Here is an 18,555-nt window from a genome sequence, read left to right as displayed (position 1 = left end):
GCTGACTCTAACTAAGCAATTCCTACTCACTCCTCTTGTTAAACTCAAGCTGACCCACCAAGATCTGCTAAACAGCGGCCCCAGTCTTACAGCTCCTCAGTCCTGTCCCATATCTAATGCATCTAAGTCCCTTACCTCTGCCAAAAATGTGAAGAGTGAGACATTTTAGAAATAAAACCATCTGATCTTCCATAATCTAAAATATAAATCTTTTAAGCTACTTACTCCCTGCAGAAGAATGCTCTTGGACTGTTTGAATAAAAGTTTAATGTCTTCTTTTCACTCATAGTTCTTGTTTTTTGGTCCATATCCATCTGTGTCTGCACCTGCAGTGAGTGTTTGAGAGCCTAAGACCCAAATGCATTTATGGATTAAGTTTGTGTAATTTTAGACACTTGCTTTCTTTGATTATCAATAGGATTCTGATTTTTGCTACTAAGTTCCATGTGCCAGTGATATATCTAGAATTTTATTTCTTAAATCACATCTCCTGGTCTTCCATTTTAATGGCAGATAAAACTCCCTTTAATTTTAGCGTGGGGATAGGCATGTTGTTAATCTGGTCTTTGTCATAGAGCTATGTCTTAAAGATCCATTCCTTCCCACGTTCTTTCTCAATGGCATCTCTTATTGTTTGATATCTAAAAGCATTCTTTTTTCTCCCCTAATATTTCATTGCTAAAACTCTGGATGCTCTTCATGACTTTCTCATTTATGCCAGCAAGATAACTAATTATTTCATTAACTCATCTGTCCCACAAGATATCTTCCTAAAATAAATTAAAAACAATACTACCACTCTTTCTTAAGCCATTCCCCTTAGATGGAAAGGGTCGAAAGTCAGTTTCCTTTTTGTTCTAAAGCTAGACAACGTCCTATATTCAGGACTTGATTGCAAAATGGTTACAATCCTGGAAAATTTTCCATATTAGGTGTGCAACTCTTATACCTGAGAAAGTAAATAATAAAAAGCCTCAATGACTCATTCATATATAGTTCAAATGGGAATTCCTAATCAGTTGTTCAGAGGTTCAGATCTTGCTATTTTATGTCAGCATCATCCCAGACCCCCAAATTTATCCAAATCAGAGTTAAAAGAAGGTGGCAAATAACCCTGCCAGATAATTGAGCATGAATACACAGGCTTCCCAGATGGTTCAGTGGTAAAGAATCCACCTGCCAATACAGGAGACAAAGGAGACCCAAGTTGGATCCCTGCTTCAGGAAGGTCCTCTGGAGAAGGGAATGGCAACCCACTCCAGTATTCTTGCCTAGAGAATTCCATGGACAGAGGAGCCTGGCAGGCTCCATGGGGTCAAATAAAGTTGATCACAACTGAGTGACTGAGTTTAGCACAGTACACACCTTAAATGTACTTAAAATACCAGTTAAAAGGTTGGAGGGTCTAGAGCAACGACTCTTTACTTAGTCATATTTGGCAAACTCTAGAATTCTATGACATGAATAGGAAAGATATGCTTTACCTCAACTGTAATACAAATGTATACTGATATTTTTTGGATTATTTTCAAGTAAGCCTACATTTCTTTTCTTCAACTTCTAAGTCAAACAGCTAGCACTACCATCATTACTGTCAGAACATAGAAACTAGTCACATCCTGTCTATTATTTGAAAGATTCTGTTCCCTGTTTTACCTTTAAAAATTCTTGAAGGTGGTTTATTTTTATCTGAGTGAGCAACACACATCCCAGTTATATTTTATGACACAGAGAGTACCAGAATAGCAAATACAGTACTGTTTTCTTGGCAGAGGATTTTGCTCACAGAAGCCTCATGAGTTGCTAAAGCATTAACATTTCCATTCAATATACTTCAACTATAATAGTGCGTGAAGGGTTAGGTCGCAAAGCTCTGAAGAAGCGGCAAGTGGCCATACATACGGTCAAGTTTAACAATAGAAGCCAACGTGTTAGAAATAAGATTTGCTAGTATGACATGGGAAGTCCATAGAAAAAAAGCCTTTAGGTAATAAAGAAAAAATAATTTATGTAACACTCAACATCACTTTGTTCTCCTATTAGATAATCAAGGAAGGTTTTAATATTGTCTGTGTTAGAAATTCATAGTGAACTACCATGCACAGGCACAGATCAATTAGAAACAATGTAAAGAAAAAAATAAGGGATAGGACACACATTTCTTCCACAGAAAAAAGTGACAAAGCATCTCCATTGTGAAGTAGGGAATTCCTGGCATTATTTCTAGTTTCTGTATGTATTCCATTCATCCATTGGTTTCTGTCATGCTTGATATACAAAGAATCATTTTACATATGTTAAATAAAACAGAAACATCCAGTTATTTTCGTCACTACAATGTCAGAGCCTAAAATAGGAGGATGGATTATGAAATGGTCTTATTTAACGAAGCCTCAACAGGGCTTGCTTACCTACTTTTGGCAGTGTCATTTAGTCTTTCGGTTTTTTTAACTGAAGTAATTGATTTATCATATTGTGTTAGTTTGAGGTGTACAGCTAAGTGATTCATATATATATAACATATATACATGTGCATTCATGTATCATGTGTATGCCACGTCGCTTCAGTTGTATTTGACTAGGTGCGAACCCATGGGCTATAGCCTGCCAGGTTCTTCTGTCCATGTGATTCTCCAGGCAAGGATTCAGGAGTAGGTTGCTATGTCCTTCTCCAGGGGATCATCTGGACCCAGGAATCAGAAACACATCTCTATGTCCCCCACATTGCAGAGGTGTTCTTTACCACTAGCACCACCTGGGAAGTCCACATGTATCTATCGACCTATTTATCTATATGGATATATTTTTCAGTTTCTTTTCTGTTATAATTATTACAAGGCATTCAATATAGTTCTCTGTATTATAATATTTGCATTCTACTCTCATTTCCCTAAGTCACATAGGTCATGACAGCTTCTTCATTTTTTCCTTATTAAAAAAGAATTACTATCTCATACCATGGAGAATATTCTATCATTTTTTTAAATCAGTGAATACAGACTAAATATTAATCAGCATATTGAGTGAAAGAGTGAAATAGTGAGCTACTTTAAACCTGTATATTTTAAATCCATGAAAACTGTTATTTTACATTGTTATATCAAAGACCATGCCGGTTAATCAATACTGACTTATAATCAAAGATATAAAAGACAAACTGATAGTAGAAGAAAAGGACCATTAGAAATAAATGTGATTATTCTTTTTGGACATAGAAAATTTTCATTAGTCATAGTATTCTAAGGTCTGTTAAGAATATTACTTGCCAGATTACTATTACAGAAAATTTCAGAAATAAACATGCTTTAATTTTTCAACAACAGTAAAACATATCCATAGAGGATGTAATACGTTATTTCCTTCTCCCAGTGGCTCCATCTCAACACAACACAAGCTAGTGTCATGTTAAATGTAACACTGTCGTGCCTCTCCCTGAAACACATTTACTAGCATTCTTCTCTCTCTTACCAATACCTTAAAGTTTCTTAATGAATTCCTCTAAGTTTTGCCTCTAAAACAAGATGATTAAGGGTAAAATGAAACTCAATGATTCTTGGCAACAATTGTTTTACTTTCCCTGATCTTCAAATTACATAGAGCATTTGTCTTGGGGAAATCTGTGGAGTTGCTCAGTGTTCTGGACAGAGGATTCATCTGACATTGTTAACATGGTCAGGAGTGAAACAAGAAGTTAACTGAGCTTACATTTTTATAACCATAGAATCTTTAAGACCATATCAGGAATTTGGAATAGTTGATAGAAAATCTGTGCCTTGAATAACTAATATGACAAGTCAAATAAAACATACTACTGAAAAGACTACACTAACTCTACCATACTTTTATTGTAGTTTGAATACAATTTATACTGAAAGATAAATAAATTGGAATGACAAGAAATAGTAGCTGATATTTGGAAAACTCAAACCAAAAAGTACAGCCTGAAGAATTTGAACACTGGCTACTAGTCGCTTTTATTCAGACTTCCCTGGTGGCTTAGATGGTAATAAAATTATTATTGAACTCAGTTTTGGTTCTGACACAGGGTTGTGGTGAGGGAAAGTGCAGCGTTGACTGCAAGGCTCCACTACCAAGAGACTGGGACAGTTAATGCTCAGAAAGTCCAAACTCCCTATTCTGTTTCAACAAAGCATTCTCAGAGGCAAGGTGAGAAAAGGGAGTCCCAGGGTGTGTGATCACACATGCGAAGTTCTCTGATTGGTTGATGGTGAGGTAACAGGGTGCTGTCACTAGTGTTAACATTACCAATACTGACACTCCAGTAGGTCTGAGGGCTCATGGTCAGCAAGTAGTTAATCTCTTCCATGGTGATTTTATCATCTGTAACAACTCAGGAACTGTTCATTCGATGTTAGTATCTAAGTACTTCAGAAAAAAGCTAAAATAGGATGTAGGGGAGGGATCTGTACCAGGAAGTCCTCATCGCGCCCTGCTCTGTTACATAATGATATTCTTCAGCCAAGATAAATTGACAACATCCCAAGTTATAGATAGAATGGTAAATGGCCAATGTCTCTTGAAAATGTTAAGAATAATTTTGTAGCACCTCTAGGGCAAGAACACAATTTCAGAAAATATAAAACAAGGAAGAGACAGCTTAATTTAACAAAGCAAAACAGTAAGTTCAATCCATGGAGATGCAAATTTTAGGTTAATATATTTCTTATAAGATAGCTTTTTAATCGTGAATGTTGAAAAATGTGATTTTAGAATTAAATATATTCTAGAGAAGATCAGTGGAATTTCTATATGGGGAATATGGTTGATTAAATGGCAGAGAATCATCCACTCTAGACATGAAATTGTGTATGCAAATTGCAGAAATTATTTCTTTTACCAAAGTCAAGAATATTATTTTGAATTTGGTTAAAAAAAAAAGATAAGACATCAAATTATTACAATTACATATAAATATGTAGAAATAATTAGAAATGTTCCAATAAAAGCTGTCATCGTTCATTGCATGTGTACTAAGTCATTTCAGTTGTGTCTGACCCTTTGCAACCCTTTGCACAGTAGCCCACCAGGTTCCTCTGTCCATGAGACTCTTTAGGCAAGAATGTTGCAATGGATTGCTATGCCCTCCCCCAGGGGATCTTCTTGAGCCAGGGATCAAGTGTGTGTCCTGCATTGGCAGGCAGGTTCTTTACCACTAGCACCACCTGAGAAGACCTCATGTTCTCATTAAATGCATTTTAACTATTAAATTCTGTGTTAACTCTAAATTCTGATGTACATTTTCTTTCTTCCAAATTTTTTGAGGAAAAAGTCTTAAAAATACATTTCTGCATAAATTTTGGCAACCTTCTTTTTCTGCTCTATAACAGCAACATTGCTGTAGGAGTGAAATTAAGCCGTAATTAGTTTCACCACTGCAGGCAGAGAAATTTCCTCAAGGAATTAGCTTTCAATAGAGGGAAATATGTTTTTCCACTTTGCAGGCTATCCAAGAAATAAAATATGTAATGGCTATCTGTTGTATCTAAGACAGTTGAATAAACCATCATTTATTAAAGAATAAAATAGCATGCCAAGTAAATAAATTTTTTAATCTTTAAAATATGAAAGTAATAAAATGATGAAAATATAAAAATTCCATTTTCTCCATAAAGTCTTTCTTATATCATTTAAAATATTAGATCGTCTCCCATCAGTTTTGTGAGTGGTGCCTATTTAAGGCAACGCTACCAGAAATGAAAGACAACTATGTTATATCCATTGTTCTGTCAATTCAAATGTGATTTTGTAATTCTTCTCCAAATTCCTCAATAATAACATTTTAGCCTCTTTCCTAAAAGGAACATTTTCTTGCATGCACACAATATGTCATAATTATCCCTTGTAAAATGTATTAGGCAATGTTAAAATGATTTTTCAAGATTTTAGTATACAAAGAATCCAGACACAATCTTTTGATTTGGGCAATAAGAATTTATTTAAAAAAATTTTTGTGCAACTTTATTACATTATGTTTCTGTGAAAGCATTCCAAGATTTTGAATATATTCCAACTTATAGTATGAATAAGATAAAGTGAGAGAGGAAATATTCTCATATGCTAGTCTTTCCACGTTATATTTACTGTGTTAATGTCAGAAGTGGTTCCACAATCATGCCCTTGGATGTTGACAAGCACATATCTACTATCACCAAAAATGTATTATATTCAGTGATGCTTAGATACTTAGATACCTAGGCGTCATTCATCTGGCAGGAACTCTGCATTACCTTTGTCCACTAATTTTGTCCACTTAAGAAAGAAATACATTCATGGTTGTTGCTGCTATTGTTTTCAGTTGCTAAGTTGTGTCTGACTCTTTGTGATCCCATGGTCTGTAGCCCACCAGGCTTCTAGTCCATGGGATTTCTCAGGCAAGAATACTGGAGTGGGTTGCCATTTCCTCCACCAGGGGATCTTCCTGACTCAGGGATCGAACACGTCTCCTTCATTAGCAGGCAGATTCTTTACTGAGACACTTGGGAAGCTTATATTCATTACAAAAAACAATAAAGCGTAATAGAGAAAATATGTACTTTTAAAGCAACTTGTATAGAGATTTCAGATTTAGCTTTTCAGTTATTTACATAGCTGAGATAAAGTAGTATATCCATGTTATTTTACCTCATTTTTATCAGAATAAGCTTTCCATATGATGAATTTAAGTTGCTTTCAAACACTCTATGATGCTTTCTCAGTAATTTTTATACAAATAAATTTCATTCATGTAAGCATTACCCTGTGATTGAGAACTTTGTTGTTGTTTTTTCAAAATTTTATGCAGTAAACATAATGCTACAGTGAATATATCTGTATATTAATCTAGGTTCATATTTCTTAGAATTTGATAGAATTGTTTTCCCTGAAGGGTAATGACTAAATTAATCTGCTTAAATATTTTAAATTTCTTAATATATGTTGCCAAATCACTTTCAAAAAATCATACCGCAGCGTTTTATGAAAGTTTATAATCTCTTTATCAGGATTGCATATTTTTGTTAAAAATATAAAATCATGCTTTTCTTTCTGACACTACCACATTACAGCTACTTTGAAATGTCAGTATATCTTGTATCTACATCTATGTCTATATATGTCTATCTACCTTGAATCTCACTATTTGCGTGTTCCATATTCACACACTGTGCATTTTTGCCTACTTACTGAAATGTCCTTGTAATCCCCAGATCAATACTTCCTGATGATCTTCCTGTTCATTTGTGGACATGCACAGAGTGAAAATTTTGATTTTCTCACTGTGTACATGCCCAGTTGAGATCAAACAAGGTAATGCTGGCCTTCTTTCAGCTTTCATACTGCATTCTTTTTGCAGTCTATTTAGTGCTCTCTATTGTACATTTTTTTGTTTTTATTGGTGATTTGGCTGTTTCAAATGACCCCAGGTATAGTGCTGATTCCCAAGCACAAGAAGACTGTTTTGTGCCTTACAGAGAAAATGCCTGAGTTAGAGTAGATTAGTTCAGGCATGAGTTACATCACCATTAGCTATGAGTTCGGGAGAAGGCAATGGCAATCCACTCCAGTATTGTTGCCTGGAAAATCCCGTGGATGGAGAAGCCTGGTGGGCTGCAGTTCGTGGGGTCGCTAAGTGTCAGACACGACTGAGCAACTTCACTTTCACTTTTCCTTTCATGCATTGGAGAAGGAAATGGCAAGCCACTCCTGTGTTCTTGCCTGGAGAATGCCAGGGAAGGGGGAGCCTAGTGGGCTGCTGTCTATGGGGTCTCACAGAGTCGCACACGACTGAAGCGACTTAGCAGCAGCAGCAGCAACTAAGAGTTCGCTGTTAATAAATCGACCACATATGTTAAATAAGGCGTTTTTTTAAAAAAATAAATACATAAAATAAGATTAGATATTGATCAGTTGATAAAAATTTTGTGACCTGAGGATCATAGCCATCAAACCTTAAATTTCCCCTACAAACACTGGCTGTATTCAGTTCAGTTCAGTCACTCAGTCGTGTCCGACTCTTTGCGACCCCATGAATCACAGCACAGCCAGGCCTCCCTGTCAATCACCACAACTCCCAGAGTTCACTCAAACTCAAGTCCATTGAGTCGGTGATGCCATCCAGCCATCTCATTCTTTGTCGCCCCTTCTCCTCACACCCCCAATCCCTCCCTGCATCAGAGTCTTTTCCAGTGAGTCAACTCATCGCATGAGGTGGCCAAAGTATTGGAGCTTCAGCTTTAGTATCAGTCCTTCCAATGAACACCCAGGATTGATTTCCTTTAGAATGGACTGGTTGGACCTCCTCGCAGTCCAAGGGACTCTTAAGAGTCTTCTCTAGCACCACAGTTCAAAAGCATCAATTCTTTGGCGATCAGCTTTCTTCACAGTCCAACTCTCACATCCATACATGATCACTGGAAAAACCATAGCCTTTACTAGACGGACCTTTGTTGGCAAAGTGATGTCTCTGCTCTTCAATATACTATCTAGGTTTGTCATACCTTTCCTTCCAAGGAGCAAGCGTCTTTTAATTTCATGGCTGCAATCAGCATCTGCAGTGATTTTGGAGCACAGAAAAATAAAGTTTGACACTGTTTCCACTGTTTTTCCATCTATTTCCCATGAAGTGATGGGACCAGATGCCATGGTCTTTGTTTTCTGAATGTTGAGCTTCAAGCCAACCTTTTCACTCTCCTCTTTCACTTTCATCAAGAGGGTTTTTAGTTCAATTCAGTGTTCATGGTAAATTTACAGAACATAAAAGGACTGCAAATAAAGTGAATTGACTATACCTATCTATCCATAAAAAAGTCCTGTCTTCAAAAGTGAAGGAGGTATTACTCAGGTACTTACAAGGAAGGAAAAACCTGAAAACCAGGAAGGTAAGCAGATATATTTTAGCAGCTGTGTGATAGGAGATGGGACCTTGGGATCTGCATGACAGAGGCCTATAAATAAAACTCCTGCATAATGCTGGAACTCTGTTTCACAGGGGAAAGAGTGGCTACAATGATTCCATCCACTAGCTAGTATGGAGGATGGAGAAACCTATCTCTTAAAAACTTGGTTGGAAAGCACATGAAAATAATAATAAGAATAGTGTGGCTTCCCACTAAAGTGGTAAAGAACCTGCCTGACAATGCAGGAGACATAAGATGCACAGGTTTGATTCTGGGGTCAGGAAGATCCCCTGGATGAAAAAATGGCAACCCACACCAGTATTTTTGCCTGGAGAATCCCATGGACAGCAGAGCCTGATGGCCTACAGCCCATGGATTCCCAACAAGTCAGACATGACTGAAGCGATTTATCATGCACACAATAATAATAGTAAGGTCTTGTCTTAGACCATTCTGGCTGCTATAACAAAACATACTATGGATTAAGTGACTTAACCAACAAAAATTTATTTCTCTTTGTTCCTGAGGCTTGGAAATCCAAGATCAAAGTTCTGGTAAACTCAGAGCCCTCTTCCTGAATTGCTGTGTCTTTGAGTGGCTCTTTGGATTCTCTTTTATTAGGGCACTCCTGGTGTGCTGTGATTCATGGTGTTGCAAAGAGTTGAATACGACTGAGCGACTGAACTGAACTGAACTGAATCCATTCATGAGAGCTCCACACTTATGACCTAATCTCTTCATCAAAGATCCCACCTTCAAATACAATCACATTACAGATTCAGCTCAGTTCAGTTCAGTTCAGTCACTCATCGTGTCCGACTCTTTGCGACCCCATGAATCACAGTACGCTAGGCCTCCCTGTCCATCACCAACTCCCAGAGTTCACTCAAACTCATGTCCATCCAGTTGGTGATGCCATCCAGCCATCTCATTCTCTGTCGTCCCCTTCTCCTCCCACCCCCAATCCCTCCCAGCATCAAAGTCTTTTCCAGTGAGTCAACACTTCGCATGAGGTGGCCAAAGTATTGGAGTTTCAGCTTTAGCATCAGTCCTTAAAATGAACACCCAGAACTGGTCTCCTTTAGGATGAACTGGTTGGATCTCCTTGCAGTCCAAGGGACTCTCAAGAGTCTTCTCCAACACCACAGTTCAAAAGCATCAATTCTTCAGTGATCAGCTTTCTTCACAGTCCAACTCTCACATCCATGCATGACCACTGGAAAAACCATAGCCTTGACTAGACAGACCTTTGTTAGCAAAGCAATGTCTCTGCTTTTTAATATGCTATCTAGGTTGGTCATAGCTTTCCTTCCAAGGAGTAAGCGTCTCTTAATTTCATGGCTGCAATCAGCATCCACAGTGAGATGGGACTTAATGCAGAAGACCCTGGTTCACTTCCTGGGTCAGGAAGATACCCTGGAAAAGGATATGGCAACCCACACATTTTCTTGCCTGGAAAATTACATGGACAGAGGAGCCTGGTGGGCTACAGTACACAGGATCACAAAGAGTTCAACACAACTGAACACATACACATGCACCTCAGGCACAGATTAGAGTCTAGCCTATGCATTTTGAGAGTGTGCAAGCATTCAATCTGTAGCAGGCCTTGTGATAATTGATTAATTTGGGACTACCATAGATCATAAAATTTTTAATTGAAGTTAAAATCCACATTATTTTCATTGATGTTGTAAGTCAAGACATTTATGTTAATATGATCCCAATATGGTAACTTATGTGTGGCATAAAGGCAAAATAACTTCTGTGAGACACCCCCACATTACAGGCTTCAATACTTTTCCATGACTAAAGCTATATAAGGGTAAACTTTGGACTTCCCTGGCAATCTAGTGGTTAAGAATCTGCCTGAGAGTGCAGAAGACACAGTTTCAATCCCTGGTCTTAGAAGATCCCACATGCCACAGAGTAAGCCCATGCTCTTACAGCCTGCACTCTGCAATCAGAGAAGCCACTTTATTGAGAAGTCCAGGCACCACAACTAGATAGTAGCTCACTCACAGCAACTGAAGAAAGCCTGCAGGCAGAAATGATGACTCATCCCAACCACAATAAACAAATAAATACATAATTTTTTAAAAGATAAACTAATTTTTGAACAAATTGTAAAGGACTTGTAGTACCCATTCACTATGACAAGGATTAAGAAGAAAAAATTTGTGGAAGTATGTTCAAATTACTTTTTTCAGAAAATTATTTCATATGTAGATTTTTTAAATAAACACAAGTATTAAAAGAGAAATTTTAAATATGACTGGCTACAAGCATGGTTTATGAATAGAAAATAAAATTTAAAAATATGTAGGACAGTAATTGAAAACACTGTGATAAAAAAAATAGTACTTAGTAGATGGGTTCAGTAGAAATTACATGCAGTAGAAGAATTATTAAATGGTAAAACAGAGTTGAAATTTCCACAGAAAAGGAAATGGAATATATGAAATAAAGGTTAAGAAACATAGAGGTTAAAAACATGTCTATCACTTTTCCAATAGAAAGTCTAAAAGAGAAAAGCAAACACTAGGGAAATGGTAATGCTTCAGTTCAGTTCAGTTCAGTTCAGTCACTCAGTCGTGTTTACCAGGAAATATTTCAAGAGATTTAAAATTTTCCAGAATTTGTAAAAGACATGGATTCATCTAGAAGCACAGCAAGTTCAAGCATGATTAAATCAAATCAGTCATATCTTTACACCTAAAACAACATCTATGTACTTATTAATAGGGCTTGCCTGGTGGCTTAGAGGTAAAAAACCTGCCTGCCAATGAAGTAGATGCAGTTTTCTTCCCTGGGTTGGGAAGATCCCCTGGAGAAAGAAATGGAAACCCACTCCAGTATTCTTGCCTGGGAAATGTCACGGAAAGAGGAGCTTTGATAGCTACAGTTCATGGGATGTCAGAGTCAGACATGACTCAGCAACTGAACACACACTTACTAATAATATTGTAGAACACTAAAGAAAATGACTCTTAAAATACACATGAAATAAAACATATTAAACTAAAGAGGCAATTATTATACTGAGAGGTAGATTCTCAAGACAAAAGGAAAAGTCTGAAGATCACTGAATAAAAGATATATAGAGGCAGAGCAAGCATTTCTTTAAAATAATGTAAACAAAAAAAAGTAAACATAATTTAAGAAAAGACTGTGTACACGCCGTGTGCTAAGTTGCTTTAGTTGTGACTATCTGTGACATATAGACTGTAGCCCATCAGGCTCTTCTGTCCATGTTATTCTCCAGGCAAGAATACTGGAGCGTGGTACCATGCCCTCATCCAGAGGATCTTCCTGATCTGGTGGAGCCTAAATGCTATCAAACCCTGCAAAAATGTATAAAAGATACAGGAAAATATCACACAAGAATAATTTATCAAAAACCCATAGAATGAGTTTGGAAGTTTCCCTTAGTCAGTAATTTTCTGGAAGAGTTTGAGTAGAATAGGTGTTAGCTCTTCTCTAAATTTTTGGTAGAATTCAGCTGTGAAGCCGTCTGGACCTGGGCTTTTGTTTGCTGGAAGATTTTTTATTACAGCTTCTATTTCCGTGCTTGTGATGGGTCTGTTAAGATTTTCTATTTCTTCCTGGTTCAGTTTGGGAAAGTTGTACTTTTCTAAGAATTTGTCCATTTCTTCCAGGTTGTCCATTTTATTGCCATATAATTGCTGATAGTATTCTCTAATGATCCTTTGTATTTCTGTGTTGTCAGTTGTGATCTCTCCATTTTCCTTTCTAATTTTACTGATTTGGTTCTTCTCCCTTTGTTTCCTGATGAGTCTGGCTAGTGGTTTGTCAATTTTATTTACCCTCTCAAAGAACCAGCTTTTGGCTTTGTTGATTTTGCTATGGTCTTTTTTGTTTTTTTGTTTTTGTTTTTTTTGCATTTATTTCTGCCCGAATTTTTAAGATTTCTTTCCTTCTACTAACCCTGGGGTTTTTCAATTTTTCCTTTTCTAGTTTCTTTAGTGTAGAGTTAGGTTAGTCAGTTGACTTTCTTCTTGTTTCTTGAGGTGTGCCTGTATTGCTTTGAACCTTCCCCTTAGCACTGCTCCAAACACATTCTATGAGGCCACCATCACCCTAATCCCAAAACCTGGTAAAGATCCTACAAAAAAAGAAAACTACAGGCCAATATCACTGATGAACATAGATGCAAAAATCCTTAACAAAATTCAAGCAATCAGAATCCAACAGCATATTAAGAAGATCATACATCATGACCAAGTGGGCTTTATCCCAGGAATGCAAGGATTCTTCAATATCTGCAAATCAATCAATGTAATACACAACATTAACAAACTGAAAAATAAAAATCATATGATTATTTCAATAGATGCAGAGAAGGCCTTCGACAAAATTCAACATCCATTTCGATAAAAACCCTCCAGAAGGTGGTAATAGAAGGAACATGCTGCTGCTAAGTCACTTCAGTCGTGTCCGACTCTGTGCGACCCCATTGACGGCAGCCCACCAGGTTCCCCTGTCCCTGGGATTCTCCAGGCAAGAACACTGGAGTGGGTTGCCATTTCCTTCTCCAATGTGTGAAAGTGAAAAGTGAAAATGAAGTCGCTCAGTCATGTCTGACTCATAGCAACCCCATGGACTAAAGCCTACCAGGGTCCTCCATCCATGGGATTTTCCAGGCAAGAGTACTGGAGTGGCTTGCCATTGCCTTCTCCAAGCAGGAGCATACCTCAACATAATAAAAGCTATGTATGACAAACCCACAGCAAACATTATCCTCAATGGTGAAAACCTGAAAGCATTTCCCCTAAAGTCAGGAACAAGACAAGGGTGTCCACTCTCACCGCTACTATTCAACATAGTACTGGAAGTTTGGGCCACAGCAAACAGAGCAGAAAAAGACATAAAAGGAATACAAATTGGAAAAGAAGAAGTAAAACTTTCACTGTTCACTGATGATATGATCCACTACACAGAAAACCCTAAAGACTCTACCAGAAACTACTAGAGCTAATCAATGAATACAGTAAAGTTGCAGTATATAAAATCAACACACAGAAATCCCTTGCATTCCTATACACTAATAATGACAAAATAGAAAGAGAAATTAAGGAAACTATTCCAATCACTGTTGCAACGAAAAGAATTAAATACTTAGGAATATATCTACCTAAAGAAACAAAAGACCTGTACATAGAAAACTATAAAACACTGGTGAAAGTAATCAAAGAGGACACTAATAGATGGAGAAATATACCATGTTCGTGGATTGGAAGTATAAATATAGTGAAAATGAGTATACTACCCAAAGTAATTTATACATTCAATGCAATCCCTATCAAGCTACCAACGATATTTTTCACAGAACTAGAACAAATAATCTCACAATTTGTATGGAAATACAAAAAACCTCAAATAGCCAAAGCAATCTTGAGGAAGAAGAATGGAACTGGGGGAATCAACCTGCCGGACTTCAGGCTCTATTACAAAGCCACAGTCATCAAGACAGTATGGTACTGACATAAAGACAGAAATATAGATCAATGGAACAAAATAGAAAGCCCAAAGATAAATCCATGCACCTATGGACACCTTATCTTTGACAAAGGAGGCAAGAATATAAAATGGAGGAAAGATAGTCTCTTTAACAAGTGGTGCTGGGAAAACTGGTCAACCACTTGTAAAAGAATGAAACTAGAACACTTCCTAACACCATACACAAAAATAAACTCAAAATGGATTAAAGATCTAAATATAAGACCAGAAACTATAAAACTCCTAGAGGAGAACATAGGCAAAACACTCTCTGACACAAATCACAGCAGGATCTTCCAAGACCCACCTCCCAGAATATTGGAAATAAAAGCAAAAATAAACAAATGGGACCTAATTAAAATCAAAAGCTTCTGCACAGCAAAGGAAACTCTAAGCAAGGTGAGAAGACAGCCTTCAGAATGGGAGAAAATAATAGCAAATGAAACAACTGAAAAATAATTAATCTCCAAAATACACAAGCAGCTCCTGCAGCTCAATTCCAGAAAAATAAATGACCCAATCAAAAATGACCCAATCAAAGAACTAAACAGACATTTCTCCAAAGAAGACATAAAGATGGCTAACAAACACATGAAAAAATGGTCAACAGCCCTCATAATCAGAGAAATGCAAATCAAAACCACAATGAGACACCATTTCACACCAGTCAGAATGGCTGCTATCCAAAAGTCTACATGTAATAAATGCTGGAGAGGTTGTGGAGAGAAGGGAACCCTCTTACACTGTTGGTGGGAATGCAAACTAGTACAGCCACTATGGAGAACAGTGTGGAGATTCCTTAAAAAACTGGAAATAGAACTGCCATATGACCCAGCAATCCCACTCCTGGGCATACATACCGAGGAAACCAGAATTGAAAGAGACACATGTACCCCAATATTCATTGCAACACTGTTTATAATAGCGAGGACATGGAAGCAACCTAGATGTCCATCTGCAGATGAATGGATAAGAAAGTTTTGGTACATATACACAATGGAGTATTACTCAGCCATTAAAAAGAATGCATTTGAACCAGTTCTAATGAGGTGGATGAAACTGGAACCTATTATACATAGTGAAGTAAGCCAGAAAGAAAAACACCCATGCAGTATACTAACACATATATATGGAATTTAGAAAGATGGTAATGATAACCCTGTATACGAGACAGCAAAAGAGACACAGGTGTATAGAACAGTGTTTTGGATTCTGTGGGAGAGGGCGAGGGTGGCATGATTTGGGAGAATGGCATTGAAACTTGTATATTATCACATGTGAAACAAATCACCAGTCCAGGTTTGACACATGTTACAGGATGCTTGGAGCTGGTGCACAGGGATGACCCAGAGTGAGGGTAAGGGGAGGAGGGAGGTGGGAGGGGGGTTCAGGAAGGGGAACTCATATACACCCGGAGTGGATTCATGTCAATGTATAGCAAAACCAACCAATATAATATTGTAAAATAATTAGCCTCCAAGAAAAAATAAAAGAACCTGAGAACAGAAAACTATAAAATGTTAACATGCCTGTTCTCATGGTTACCTAAAAAACACCTCTTTTTCTCTAAGACTTTTTCAGATCGTTTTATGCCTTTGAAAATAAATTTTTCCATTCCTTTTTTTTGGGGGGTGGGGGACTTCCCATGTGGTCTAGTCGTTAAGACTCTGCTTCCAATGCAGGGGGCACAGTTTCAATTCCTGGTCTGGGAACTAAGATCCTACATGCCATGTGGTGTGGTCAAAATAAATAAATAACAATAAAAAAAGTTCATCCAACCAGTCCATTCTAGAGATCAATGCTGGGTGTTCATTGGAAGGACTGATGCTAAAACTGAAACTCCAGTACTTTGGCCACCTCATGCGACGAGTTGACTCACTGGAAAAGAGTCTGATGCTGGGAGGTATTGGGGGCGGGAGGAGATGGGGATGACAGAGAATGAGAGGCGTGCTGTGATTCATGGGGTCGCAAAGAGTCAGACACGACTGAGCGACTGAACTGAACTGAAAAAGAGTTCCGTCAACTTTTGACGAAAAAAAAAAAAAAAACCCATAGAGAGTCCAAATGATTTTATTCTATTTATGGGATCTCAATAAATATTTAAAAAATATAAATGTAAAATATTATTTACATATTATATAAATTGACAAAACCACTATATCTTTGGAGTATTTCAACACACTTGCCCAGTCAGCTATATATTAAGCAAGCAAATCAACAATAATAGAAATTTGTTAGAAATCAAAATTTACTGGATGAATTACATCTGGAATCAAGATTGCCAGGAGAAATATCAACAACCTCAAATATGTAGATGGTACCACACTAATGGCAGAAAGAGAAGAGAAACTAAAGAGCATCTTGATGAGGATGAAAGAGGACAGTGAAAAAGCCTGCTTAAAACTCAACATTCAAAAAACTAACATCATGGCATCCAGGCCCATCATTTCATGGCAAATAGATGGGGAAAAAACAGAAACAATGACCTACTATTTTCACTGTGGTTGGTGACTGTAGCCATGAAATTAAAAAGATGTTTGCTCCTTGGGGGCAGGAGGGACTATGACAAACCTAGATAGCATATTAAAAAGCAGGGACATCATTTTGTCAACAAAAGTCCATCTAATCAAAGCTACAGTTTTTCCAGTGATCATGTTCGGATGTGAGAGTTGGACCATAAAGAAAAATAAGCATGAATTAATGCTTTTAAACTGTGATGCTGAAGAAGACTCTTGAAAGTGTCCCTCGTATGGCAAGGAGATCAAATCAGTCCATCCTAAAGGAAATCAGTCCTGAATATTCACAGGAAAGACTGATGCTGAAGCTCCAATACTTCAACCACTTGATGTAAAAAGCCAACTCATTGGAAAAGACCCTGATGCTGGGAAAGATTGAAGGCAGGAGGAAAAGGGGACGACAGAGGATGAGATGGTTGGATGGCATCACTGACTCAATGGACATGAGTTTGAGCAAGCTCTGGGAGATGGTGATGGACAGGGAAGCCTGATGTGCTGCAGTTCATGTGCTCACAAGAGTTGGACACCACTGAGTGACTAAACAGCTAATGTATATTGATAAGACTGCCCCTAAACAGTTAAGCTTTTAATGGTATAGTGAGTGGCTGACAGACTATGCAAGCAGACTAGGAAACTGGATATGGGGATCAGCTTACCCTGCTGTTCTGATCACTGTGTACAGTCGGTGCTGAACACAGGGCCCCAGTTTGTAGCCTCTAAAAGTTGGATGTTTTCCTATAAAGCTATACCAGCTATGTGTTAGTCAATCAGTCATGTCAAACTCTTTGCGACCCCATGGACTATAACTTGCCAACCTCCTATGCCTGGTATCAATAAACAGTAGCATTTAATTCTTCATTTTCTATCTCCCAACATAAAATATCATCTGGGTGAGTGAGTGGCAGAGACTGATTGCATTCCTGTACTTTTACTAACATTAGGTTCTAGCTTCTGCCTTTTGGAGTCAGGCGTCCACTGAAAGCTACTTCTTTCTGGATGTTTTGGTGTTTCTTCTGGGCTTCAGCATCCTAAGCAAAACACAATTATCATGCTATAATCGTAGAAAATATCCCTTTTTTTCTTCCTTGGAACCACTTGCTTTTCAAATTTGATAGCTATTAGCTCTGGATCCATTGCCTCTTTTATGGTAGAGCCTTGGTCTCATTCAAAGGTATAAAACTTTCTCATTTCTCCTGGAGCCAAATATTCACATTCTGGAATAGAGACAACTCTCCTCTTCCCACAAGAAATGATTTGCTTTCACTCTGGAACAGAAGATAAGCTCTCTCCCTCTTTCTCCAGAGAGGAAGAGGGGAATATGTTTCAACTCCAATGTGTATTGGGGCTGAATATATATGTGTATAAGTATATGTATATGTAATACATGTACCCTTATGTATATAAAGAGGGCTTCCTTGGTGGATCAGATGGTAAAGAATCCATCTGCAATGTGGGAGACCTGGGTTCGACCCCTGGGTTGGAAAGATCCCTTGGAGGAGGGCATGGCAACCCACACCAGTATTCTTACTTGGAAAATCCCATGGCAGAGGAGACTTGCAGGCTCTGGTCCATGAGGTCGCCCAGAGCTGGACACCACTGAAATGACGAAGCACACTCCCATATAA

This window comes from Moschus berezovskii, chromosome 1 (assembly GCF_049115385.1).
Source record: "Moschus berezovskii isolate FMDL1 chromosome 1, NW_MosBer_1.0, whole genome shotgun sequence".
Classification (NCBI taxonomy): Eukaryota; Metazoa; Chordata; class Mammalia; order Artiodactyla; family Moschidae; genus Moschus; species Moschus berezovskii.
This window is presented reverse-complemented; position numbering follows the sequence as displayed.